Source organism: Chlorocebus sabaeus, chromosome 28 (assembly GCF_047675955.1).
Source record: "Chlorocebus sabaeus isolate Y175 chromosome 28, mChlSab1.0.hap1, whole genome shotgun sequence".
Taxonomy (NCBI): domain Eukaryota; kingdom Metazoa; phylum Chordata; class Mammalia; order Primates; family Cercopithecidae; genus Chlorocebus; species Chlorocebus sabaeus.
The window spans coordinates 16224524-16235831 of NC_132931.1; positions in this window are offsets into that span (position 1 = coordinate 16224524).

Below are 11308 nucleotides of genomic sequence, written 5' to 3' on the forward strand. Positions count from 1 at the left end.
TCCACACAGATGCAGACACACATAACCCCCACTGCTCACACACAGTCTCTATGTCTCATCACACCCAAACACCACACACTCCTACTAAATCCACATATATGTTCACACACCAAACAAAGGGACTCGATTAATTTTATAAACCTAGCAGTGAACACAACCAGTTCGATTAAAGGTGAACCTAGGCCCAGGCACGGTGGCTCATGCCTGTAATCCTAGCACTTTGGGAGGCTGAGATGGGAGGATCACGTGAGGCCAGGAATTTGAGATCAGCCTGGGCAACACAGTGAGACCCTTGTCTCTACAAAAACTAAAAAGTTAGCCTATCATAGTGGTGTGCATCTGTAGTCTCAGCTACTTGGGAGGCTGAGGTGGGAGGATCACTTGAGCCGAGGAGTTTGTGTCTGCAGTGAGCCGAGATCACCACTGCACTCCAACCTGGGCAACAGAGCAAGACGCTGTCTCAATAACTCACTAACTAAATAAATATAAAAAGAGATAAACTTAGTTTTATTATGTTCCTTTTCTAGAACATGTGAAAATTTCAGAAAAGTAGAACAGAGGGAAAAGATAGTCCACACCCACGTTCTCACCCGCCCTGCAGTGCATCCGTTAATATTTCAGTAAACGTCTTTCCAGTCTTTGTTCTAGGGTCTTAAAAAATGTCTGAGGGCCGGGCGCGGTGGCTCAAGCCTGTAATCCCAGCACTTTGGGAGGCCGAGACGGGCGGATCACGAGGTCAGGAGTTCGAGACCATCCTGGCTAACACGGTGAAACCCCGTCTCTACTAAAAAATACAAAAAAAAAAAAAAAAACTAGCCGGGCGAGGTGGCGGCGCCTGTAGTCCCGGCTACTCGGGAGGCTGAGGCAGGAGAATGGCGTAAACCCGGGAGGCGGAGCTTGCAGTGAGCTGAGATCCGGCCACTGCACTCCAGCCTGGGCGATACAGCGAGACTCCGTCTCAAAAAAAAAAAAAAAAAAAAAAAAAAAAAAAAAATGTCTGAGGTGGCCGGGTGCGGTGGCTCATGCCTGTAATCCCAGCACTTTGGGAGGCTGAGGCGGGCAGATCACGAGGTCAGGAGATCGAGGCCATCCTGGCTAATACAGTGAAATCCCATCTTTACTGAAAATACAAAAACAGGGCCGGGCGCTGTGGCTCAGGCCTGTAATCCCAGCACTTTGGGAGGCCAAGGTGGGTGGATCACAAGGTCAGGAGATGGAGACCATCCTGGCTAACACGGTGAAACCCCGTCTGTACTAAAAATACAAAAAAATTAGCTCGGTGTGGTGGTGCACGCCTGTAGTCCCAGCTATTCGGGAGGCTGAGGCAGGAGAATTGCTTGAAACCGGGAGGCGGAGCTTGCAGTGAGCCGAGATCGCACCACTGCACCTGGGCGACACAGTGAGACTCCATCTCAAAAAAAAAAAAAAAAAAAAAAAAAAAAATTAGCTGGGCATGGTGGTGGGCGCCTGTAGTTCCAGCTTCTCGGGAGGCTGAGGGAAGAGAATGGCGTGAACCCGGGAGGCGGAGCTTGCAGTGAGCCAGGATGGCGCCACTGCACTCTAGCCTGGGCGACACAGGGAGACTCCGTCTCAAAAAAAAAAAAAAGTTCGAGACTGCAATCATTGGATTTCACGTCCTGCTTTTCTGCTCACACACAGAGTGCGGCCTCTTGGGTTCCTCCATCATTTTAACGACAGGGCTTTGCTGTCTCAAGCTCTTTCTGCTGTCAGACAAGTAGGTTGTCTCCAATGAGTCAGTCTCCTAAGGAAAGAAGCTCCCATCTCCTTAGACTGGTGTTTTTCTATCTTTAGGATTGTTTCTTTGGAAGAGACTTTCGTTAGTTGAAATGACTAGAGCAGAGGATTAATATTTTTACGATGGGTAGGAGCTTTGAGGACTCCAGAGGTGGAGTTGTGTATCAGGTGTGACCTTAGCGTCTTTCCCCGGCGTGATCTGGCCCTTGAAACAGGCAGGACAGCTCTCAGCTGCTGCCCAAAAGAGTATTTTTATTTGCAAAGTTCCCTGATTTATTTTATTTTATTTTTTGGAGACTCTGCCTCCCAGGCTGGGGTGCAGTGGCATGATCTTGGCTCACTGCAACCTCCGCCTCCCAGGTTCAAGTGATTCTCCTGCCTGAGCCTCATGAGTCGCTGGAATTACAGGCACCCGCCACCACACCCGGCTAATGTTTTTAGTTTTAATCGAGACAGGGTTTTGCCGTGATGGCCAGGCTGGTCTCGAACTCCTGACCTCAGGCGATCCACCCGCCTCGGCCTCCCGAAATGCTGGGATTACAGGAGTGAGCCATTGCCTGTACATTTAAATTGATGTAAATTATGTTGAGCAGTCATTCCCCACAAGCCCCCTGAGTTTGCTTTTGTGTCCAGAGATGGGGTGACCTCCAGCTGGCTGCATCCGGGATTGAGGTTCAGGGTCATAGCTGCAACCTTTGTTACCCCAAGGAGTCCCAGACTCCTGCCTCCCTCCTGCCTCCTGCACAGGCCTTGGCTGGGTCGTGGCACAGCAGTGCTGTGACCGGCTGTGGAGGCAGAATAATGACCCCCAGAGATGTCCATGTCCAGGTCCCCAGATCCCATGTTTGTGGGTTCTGTGGCAGAGGGGAATGGAAGTTGCTAATCGCCGACCTTGAGATGTGGAGAGGCTGTGGGATTATCCTGGTGGCCCAATCGAATCACCAGGGCCCTGGAGGCAGGAGAGGAAGAGCTGAGGGCTGGTGGGGGGAGAAACACGGGCGGTTGCTGGAGGGAGGACCTCCAGCCAAGGAGCACAGGTGGATTCTAGAAGCTGGTAAAGGCCAGGAAAGGGGATCTTCCCCCAGCACCTCCAGGAGGAGCATGGCCTGCACTTGACCTGAGCCCAGGGAGACCTGTCTCGGACTTCTGATCTCCAGGACTAAGAGAGATTTAACCTGCATTTCTTTAAGGCACTGTGTGGTAATTAACACCATTTCTTCTAGATGGGAGGGTTTCTGGTGACCTCTTTTTTGTTTTCTTTCTTTCTTTCTTTCTTTCTTTCTTTCTTTCTTTCTTTCTTTCTTTCTTTCTTTCTTTCTTTCTCTCTCTCTCTCTCTCTCTCTCTCTCTCTCTCTCTCTCTCTCTTTCTTTCTTTCTTTCTTTCTTTCTTAATCTGATGTCTTTTCCTAGACTTGTTTTTTAAAAATAGATTCAGGAGGGCCAGGTGCAGTAGCTCATGCCTATAATCCCAGCATTTTGGGAGGCCAAGGCGGGCAGATCACCTGAGGTCAGGAGTTCGAGACCAGCCTGCCCAACATGGTGAAACCTTGTCTCTACCAAAAAGTACAAAATTTAGCTGGGCATAGTGAGTGGCGCCTGTAATCCCAGCTATTTGGGAGGCTGAGGCGGGAGAATCACTTGAACCCGGGAGGCAGAGGTTGTAGTGAGCTGAGATCGTGCCACTGCACTCCAGACTGGGCGACAGACTAAGACTCCATCTCAAAAAAAACAAAAAATTTAAGAGGTACCTGTGCAGCTTTTGTGCATGGGTGTATTGTGTAATCTGGGGGGTTTGGACTTCCAGTGAACTCATCACCCAAATAGTGAACATAGTACCCAATAGGTAGTTTCTCCACCATTGCTCCCCTCCCTCCCTCTCTCCCCCTTTTCCCAGATTTTATTTTTATTTATTTATTTTATTTTTTTTGAGACACAGTCTTGCTCTGTCGCCTGGGCTGGAGTGCAGTGATATGAGGTGGGAGGACGGTTTGAGTCTAGGAGTTGAAAGCTGCCGTGAGGTATGATCGCGCCTCTGCCCTCCAGTCTGGGCAACAGAGTGAAACTCTGTCTCAATCAATCAATCAGTCAATCAATCAATCAGTCAGTCCACTTCAGGAGGCTGAGGTGGGTGGATCACTTGAGGTCAGGCGTTCCAGAAGAGCCTGGCCAACATGGTGAAACCCCGTCTCGAGTAAACATACAAAAATTAGCTGTGTGTGGTGGCGTGCGCCTGTAGTCCCAGTTACTTGGGAGGCTGGGGCAGGAGAATCACTCGAACCCGGGAGGCAGAGGTCATAGTGAGCTGCGATCGCACCACTGCACTCCAGCCTGGGCAACAAGAGCACAACCGTCTCAAAAAAATAATCAATAAAATCATACCTATCATAGATCTGGTAAAACAAAAAATAATTCACAGTCTATTCATCCCAAAGAGAAGTTGCAGAAACTAGATGGGATGTGATCTTTTATTTTGATTGTAAGAAAGTTGTTTATTTTATTATTATTGTTTTTTGAGATGGAGCTTCGTTCTGTTACCCAGGCTGAAGTGCAATGGCACGGTCTCTGCTCACTGCAACCTCCATCTCCCGGGTTCAAGTGATTCTCCTGCCTCAGCCTCCCGAGTAGCTGAGATGACAGGTGCGTGCCACCACAACTGACTAATTTTTGTATTTTTAGTAAGACAGGGTTTCACCATGTTGGCTAGGCTGGTCTCAAACTCCTAACCTCTGGTGATTTGCCCGCCTCGGCCTCCCAAAGTGCTGGGATTACAGGCGTGAGCCACTGCGCCCGGCCACTGTTAGTTTTTTTTTTTTAAACATCCAAACAAATGTGACTATATGACTCTATGTTCCATTGTTCCATGCTCCCACCCACTTTTTTTTTTTTTTTTTTTTTTAAATCAACCATCTTAGTCTTTTTTTTTTTTTTGAGACAAGAGTTTTGCTGTGTCACCCAGGCTGGAGTTCAGTGGTGCCATCTCAGGTCACTGCAACATTCGCTTTCTGGGTTCAAGTAATTCTTCTGCCCCAGCCTCCCAAGTAGCTGGGACTACAGGCACCTGCCACCATGCCCCACTAATTTTTGTATTCTTGTTTTATTTTATTTTATTTTCGAGATGGAGTCTTGCTCTGTCACCTGGGCTGGAGTCCAGTGGCGTGATCTTGGCTCACTGCAACCTCTGCCTCCTGGGTCCAAGCAATTCTCCCTGCCTCAACCTCCTGAAGAGCTGGGATTACAGGCGTGCTCCACCAATGCCTGGCTAATTTTTGTATTTTTAGTAGAGACAGGGTTTCACCGTGTTGGCCAGGCTGGTCTTGAACTCCTGACCTCGTGGTCCACCCACCTTGGCTTCCCAAAGTGGTCTGACTATAGGCCTGAGCCACTGCGCCTGGCCAGTCATTTAAAAATACATAGTTCAGGCTGGGCATGGTGACTCACACCTGTAATCCCATCACATTGGGAGGCTGAGGCGGGTGGATCATGAGGTCAGGAGCTTGAGACCAGACTGACCAACATGGTGAAACCCCGTCTCTACTGAAAATACAAAAATTAGCTGGGTGTGGTGGCGTGTGCCTGTAATCCCAGCTACTCAGGAGGCTGAGGCGGGAGAATCACTTGAACTTGGGAGGCGGAGGTTGCAGTCAGCCAAGATCGTGCCACTGCACTCAAACCTGGGCGACAGAGCAAAACTCTCTGTCTCAAAAAAAAAAAAAAAGTATGTGTGTGTATATATATACACACATATATACACGCACGCACACACACATACACACACATATATATATACACACACACACATATATATGTAGTTCAGGGGCATGACGCAGATTTATATTGTTGTGCAATCGTCACCACCATCCATTCCAAAACTTTTTTTTTTCTGTTTTGAGACAGGGTCCGCCCTGTCACCCAGGATGGAATACAGTGGCACAATCATGGTTCACTACAGCCTCGACCTCCTGGGGTCAAGCAATCCTCCTGCCTCAGCCTCCTAAGTAGCTGGGACTATAAGCACGTACCACTACGCCCATCTAATTGTAAATATTTTGTGGAGATGAGGTCTTGCTATGTTGCCCAGGCTGATCTGGAGTTCCTGGCCTCAAGTGATCCTCCTGCCTTGACCTCCCAAAGCGCTGGAATTATAGGCCTGAGCCACTGCCCCTGGCCCTCATGTACAAATTCTTAGGTGGACGTGTTTTCAGTTCTCTTGAATATATACTGGAAGTAAAATTGCTAAGTCATACGGCAACATTTTCAGGAAATGCCAACCTGTTCTCCTTAGCAGCTGCACCATTTTACATTCCCACCAGCAATATTTGAGGGTTCCAGTATCTTCATGTCCTTGCCAACACTTGCTATTTTCTGTCTGTTTGATTACAGGCATCCTAGTAGGTGTGAGGTGGTATCTCATGATACTTCTGATTTGTATTTCCCTGATGGTTAATAAGATTGGGCTTCTTTGTGTGTGCTTACTGGTCATTTGTTTTATTTGTTTGTTTGTTTATTTATTTATTTATTTATTTATTTATTGAGACTGAGTCTCGCTCTGTCGCCCAGGCTGGAGTGCAGTGGTGCAATTTTGGCTCACTGCAAGCTCCGCCTCGCGGGTTCACGCCATTCTCCTGCCTCAGCCTCCTGGGTAGCTGGGACTACAGGCGCCCGCCACCGCACCTGGCTAATTTTTTGTATTTTTAGTAGAGACGGGGTTTCACCATGTTAACCAGGATGGTCTTGATCTCCTGACCTCGTGATCCGCCCGCCTCAGCCTCCCAAAGTGCGGGGATTACAGGTGTGAGCCACCGCGCCTGGCCTTCACTTTGTTTTTTAATGTTGTATCATTGGTGTCTAATGTTTTTTAACTTTTTTCAATTTTAATTTTTAATTTTTTTTTTTTTTGAGACAGAGTCTCGCTCTGTCACCCAGGGTGGAGTCCAGTGGCACAATCTCGGCTCACTGCAACCTCTGCATCCCAGGTTCAAACGATTCTCCTGCCTCAGCCTCCCGAGTCGCTGGGATTATAGGTGCGCCACCACGCCTGGCTAATTTTCTGTTTTTAGTAGAGATGGTGTTTCACCAAGTTGGCCAGGCTGGTCTTGAACTCATAACCTCAAGTGATCCATCCACTTAGGCCTCCAAAAGTGCTGGTATTACAGGCATGAGCCACTGTGCCCAGCCAAAGATGATTTTTTTTTTTTCTTTTTCTTTTTTTTTTTTTTTTTTTGAGACGGAGTCTCGCTCTGTCACCCAGGCCGGAGTGCAGTGGCGCGATCTCGGCTCACTACAAGCTCCGCCTCCCGGGTTCAAGCGATTCTCCTGCCTCAGCCTCCCGAGTAGCCGGGACTACAGGCGCCTGCCACCGCGCCCGGCTAGCTTTTTGTATTTTTTAGTAACAGGGTTTCACCGAGTTAGCCAGGATGGTCTCGATCTCCTGACCTCGTGATCCGCCCATCTCGGCCTCCCATAGTGCAGGGATTACAGGCTTGAGCCACCGCGCCCGGCCTAGATGATTGTTTTAGAGTTACGGTTTGCCAGCCAAGAAGGGTGTCTCTGAGATCCCCTCAGTGAGTCTGTAAAGTCAAAATTATTTTATTTTTTTATTTTTTATTTTTTTTGAGACGGAGTCTCACTCTGTCGCCCAGCTGGAGTGCAGTGGCCGGATCTCAGCTCACTGCAAGCTCCGCCTCCCAGGTTGACGCCCTTCTCCTGCCTCAGCCTCCTGAGTAGCTGGGACTACAGGCGCTCGCCACCTCGCCCGGCTAGTTTTTTGTATTTTTTTAGTAGAGATGGGGTTTCACGGTGTTAGCCAGGATGCTCTGGATCTCCTGACTTCGTGATCCGCCCGTCTCGGCCTCCCAAAGTGCTGGGATTACAGGCTTGAGCCACCACGCCCGGCCATTATTTTCGTATTGCTATTAAGATGTCATTTGCATGGCCGGGCGCGGTGGCTCAAGCCTGTAATTCCAGCACTTTGGGAGGCCGAGACGGGCGGATCACGAGGTCAGGAGATCGAGACCATCCTGGCTAACACGGTGAAACCCCCGTCTCTACTAAAAAAATACAAAAAACTAGCCGGGCGAGGTGGCGAGCGCCTGTAGTCCCAGCTACTTTGGAGGCTGAGGCAGGAGAATGGCCTAAACCCGGGAGGTGGAGCTTGCAGTGAGCTGAGATCCGGCCACTGCACTCCAGCCGGGTGACAGAGCGAGACTCCGTCTCAAAAAAAAAAAAAAAAAAAGATGTCATTTGCGGCTAGGTCCTCAGAAAGAGAGTGGAGATTCCTGAGAGCAAGCATTTGAGAACTGTAGGTGAAAATATCGTTTCTCAACCTCATTTGGCTGCAATCCACGGCGAGCTGGGTACTGCCTGCAACGCCTGACCCAGCCCGGGGCCTCCCTCTGCCGTGGCTTGTGACATAGTGACGGATTCTGTTTTATGTAAAAAGGAAATTCGTGCCAACAGGAGATGAATTCATCTCCCAATGTGCCAGTGGGTACCCACGGTGGGGTAGGTGATGCCTGGCTTCCTGTCCTGGCCTGGGGCAAGTGAATACTTTCGTTTTTTCTCTGTAAAATGAGATAATGATGGAGGGACCCACCTCACGGTGTCCTGTGAGGATTTTGTTTCTTTTCTTTTATCTTTTTTGGAGACCGAGTCTCACTCTGTTGCCCAGGCTGGAGTGCAGTGGTGTGATCTTGGCTCACTGCAACCTCCACCTCCTGGGTTCAAGCCATTCTCCCGCCTTAGCCTCCTGAGTAGCTGGGATTACAGGTGTGTGCTACCATGCTGGCTAATTTTAGTAGAGACGGGGCTTCACCGTGTTGGCCAGGCTAGTCTCAAACTCGACCTTGGGTGATCTGCCTGCTTCAGTCCCCCAAAGTGCTGGGATTACTGAAGTGAACCACTGTGCCCAGCTAATTTTGTTTCTTAATTTTGTTTCTTTTTTTTTTTTTTTCTTTTGAGACGGAGTCTTGCACTGTCGCCCAGGGTAGAGTGTAGTGGCATGATTTTGGCTCACTGCAACCTCTGCCTCCCAGGTTCAAGTGATTCTCCTGCCTCAGCCCCTCGAGTAGCTGGGACTACAAGCACCCGTTACCACGCGTGGCCAATGTTTGTATTTTTAGTAGAAACGGGGTTTCACCATATTGGCCAGGCTGGTCTCGAACTCATGACCTCAGGTGATTTGCCCACCTTGGCCTCCCAAAGTGCTGGGATTACAGGCATGAGCCACTGCGCCCGGCCAATTTCGTTTCTTTTAGAGACAGAGTCTTGCTCTGTTGCCCAGGCCGGAGTGTAGCGGCACGATCATAGCTCACTGCAGCCTTGACCTCCTGGGTGTAATGAATCCTCCCACTTCAGCCTCCCGAGTAGCTTGGACTATAGGCACTCACCACCACACCTGGTAATTTAAATTTTTTTGTAGGGATGGCGTCTTGCAATGAGGTTGGTGCAAAAGTAAAGGTGGTTCTTGCCATTACTTTTAATGGCAAAAATCACAATTACTTTTGCATCAATCGAGTATGTTGCCCAGGCTGGTCTGGAACTCCTGGGCTCAAGCAATCGTCTGGCCTCAGCCTGCCAAAGTACTAGGATTACAGGTATAAGCCACCGTGCCTGGCTGGAAGGAAGAAAATGCAGCTGATTAAGGAAGTGCCCAGTGCAGTGCCCAGCACATAGTAGGTGCACAATAAATGTGAATTCCTGCCCTTGTTATTCTCTGACGTGTCCCTGAGCTGCTGAGCTGGGCTCAGGTCCGGCTGTGTTTGCAGCCACCCGCCACCCTGGGAACGCAGGACTGGAGCCCTCCTTGGGAAGGTTGGGCACCAGAAGAAAGGCTGGCGGGGACCTAATGCAGAAGGCGATTTATGGCGCAAACACAGCACTTGTGTGTGGAAGGAAAAGATTCTCTTTGAACAAATGAGACTCTCAGCCCTGTTTCCCAGTAGCACGATGACTTCAGAACTGTGCAGCTTTCACAAAACAAAAAATATGGTGAGGGATGAAGGGAGATGAGAACAGCCTTGCAGCCAGTGGAACAAGTGTTTCGGGACTGCAGAGGGCGGCAGTTTGCAGATAGCGGGGCAGGGCTTGGGATGGAGGCCTGGGTGCGTGTCCCAAGCCTCTGCCATCAGATGAGGGTTCAGGCCGGGCGTGGTGGCTCACTCCTGTAATCCCAGGGCTTTGGGAGGCTGAGGTGGGCAGATCGCTTGGGGTCAGGGGGTTCAAGACCAGCCTGGCGAACATGGTGAAACCCCGTCTCTACTAAAAATACAAAAATTAGCCAGTATCATGGCACGCGCTGGTGACCCCAGCTGCTCGGGAGGCTGAGGCATGAGAATCACTTGAACCCAGGAGGCAGAGGTTGCGATGGGCGGAGATAGTGCCATTGCACTCCAGCCTGGGTGACAGAGCGAGAACCTGTCTCAAAAAATAAAAAAACAAAGTTATGAATTGAGGCATTATTTGAGGGAGGGGAAGGAAGGGGCATGGGAATGACAGACTCATGGCATCCCTGTGCCTTCAGCTGTTGGCCTTTGTGTTTGCAAAGGGTTTCATGATTATATTAAGTTTTACAATGTCTAACAGTTAATAGTAGCCCTATTTCACTATGTGTCAGATACTGTCTTTTTTGTTTGTTTGTATTTTTGGAGACCGAGTCTCACTCGCTGTTGCCCAGGCTGAAGTGCGATCCTGGCTCATTGCAACCTCCACCTCCCAGGTTCAAGTAATTCTTCTGCCTCAGCCTCCCAAGTAGGTGGGACTACAGGCATGCACCACCATACTTATTTTTTGTAGAGATGGGGGTGTTACTATGTTGTCCAGGCTGGTCTTGAACTCCTGGCCTCAAGCAGTCCTTCCGCCTCAGCCTCCCAAAGTGTTGAGATTACAACCATGAGCCACTGTGCCTGGCTGAAAGGTTGCCTGTTTCATCAGGTGACTGCTATGCCTTTGTGCCATTTATTTATTTATTTATTTAGAGACAAAGTGTCATTCTGCTGCCCAGGCTGGAGTACGACGGTGTGATCTCAGCTCACTACAGCCTCCGCCTCCCGGGCTCAAGTGATTCTCCTGCCTCAGCCTCCTGAGTAGCTGGGATTACAGGTGCACGCCACCATGCCTGGCTAAGTTTTTGTATTTTTTTTTGAGATAGAGTCTCACTCTGTTGCCCAGGCTGGAGTGCAGTGGTGTGATCTCGGCTCACTACAAGCTCCACCTCCTGGGTTCACACCGTTCTTCTGCCTCTGCCTCCCAAGTAGCTGGGACTACAGGCGCCCGCCACCACGCCCAGCTAATTTTTGTGGTTTTTTTTTTAGTAGAAACGGAGTTTCACCTTGTTAGCCAGGACGGTCTCGATCTCCTGACCTCGTGATCTGCCCTTCGTGGCCTCCCAAAGTACTGGGATTACAGGAGTGAGCCACCGTACCTGGCTAAGTTCTTGTAGTTTTAATAGAGATGGGTTTTCACCATGTTGGTCAGGCTGATCTCAAACTCCTGACCTCAGGTGATCCACCCGCCTTGGCCTCCCAAAGTGCTAGCACTGCAGGCATGAGCCACCATG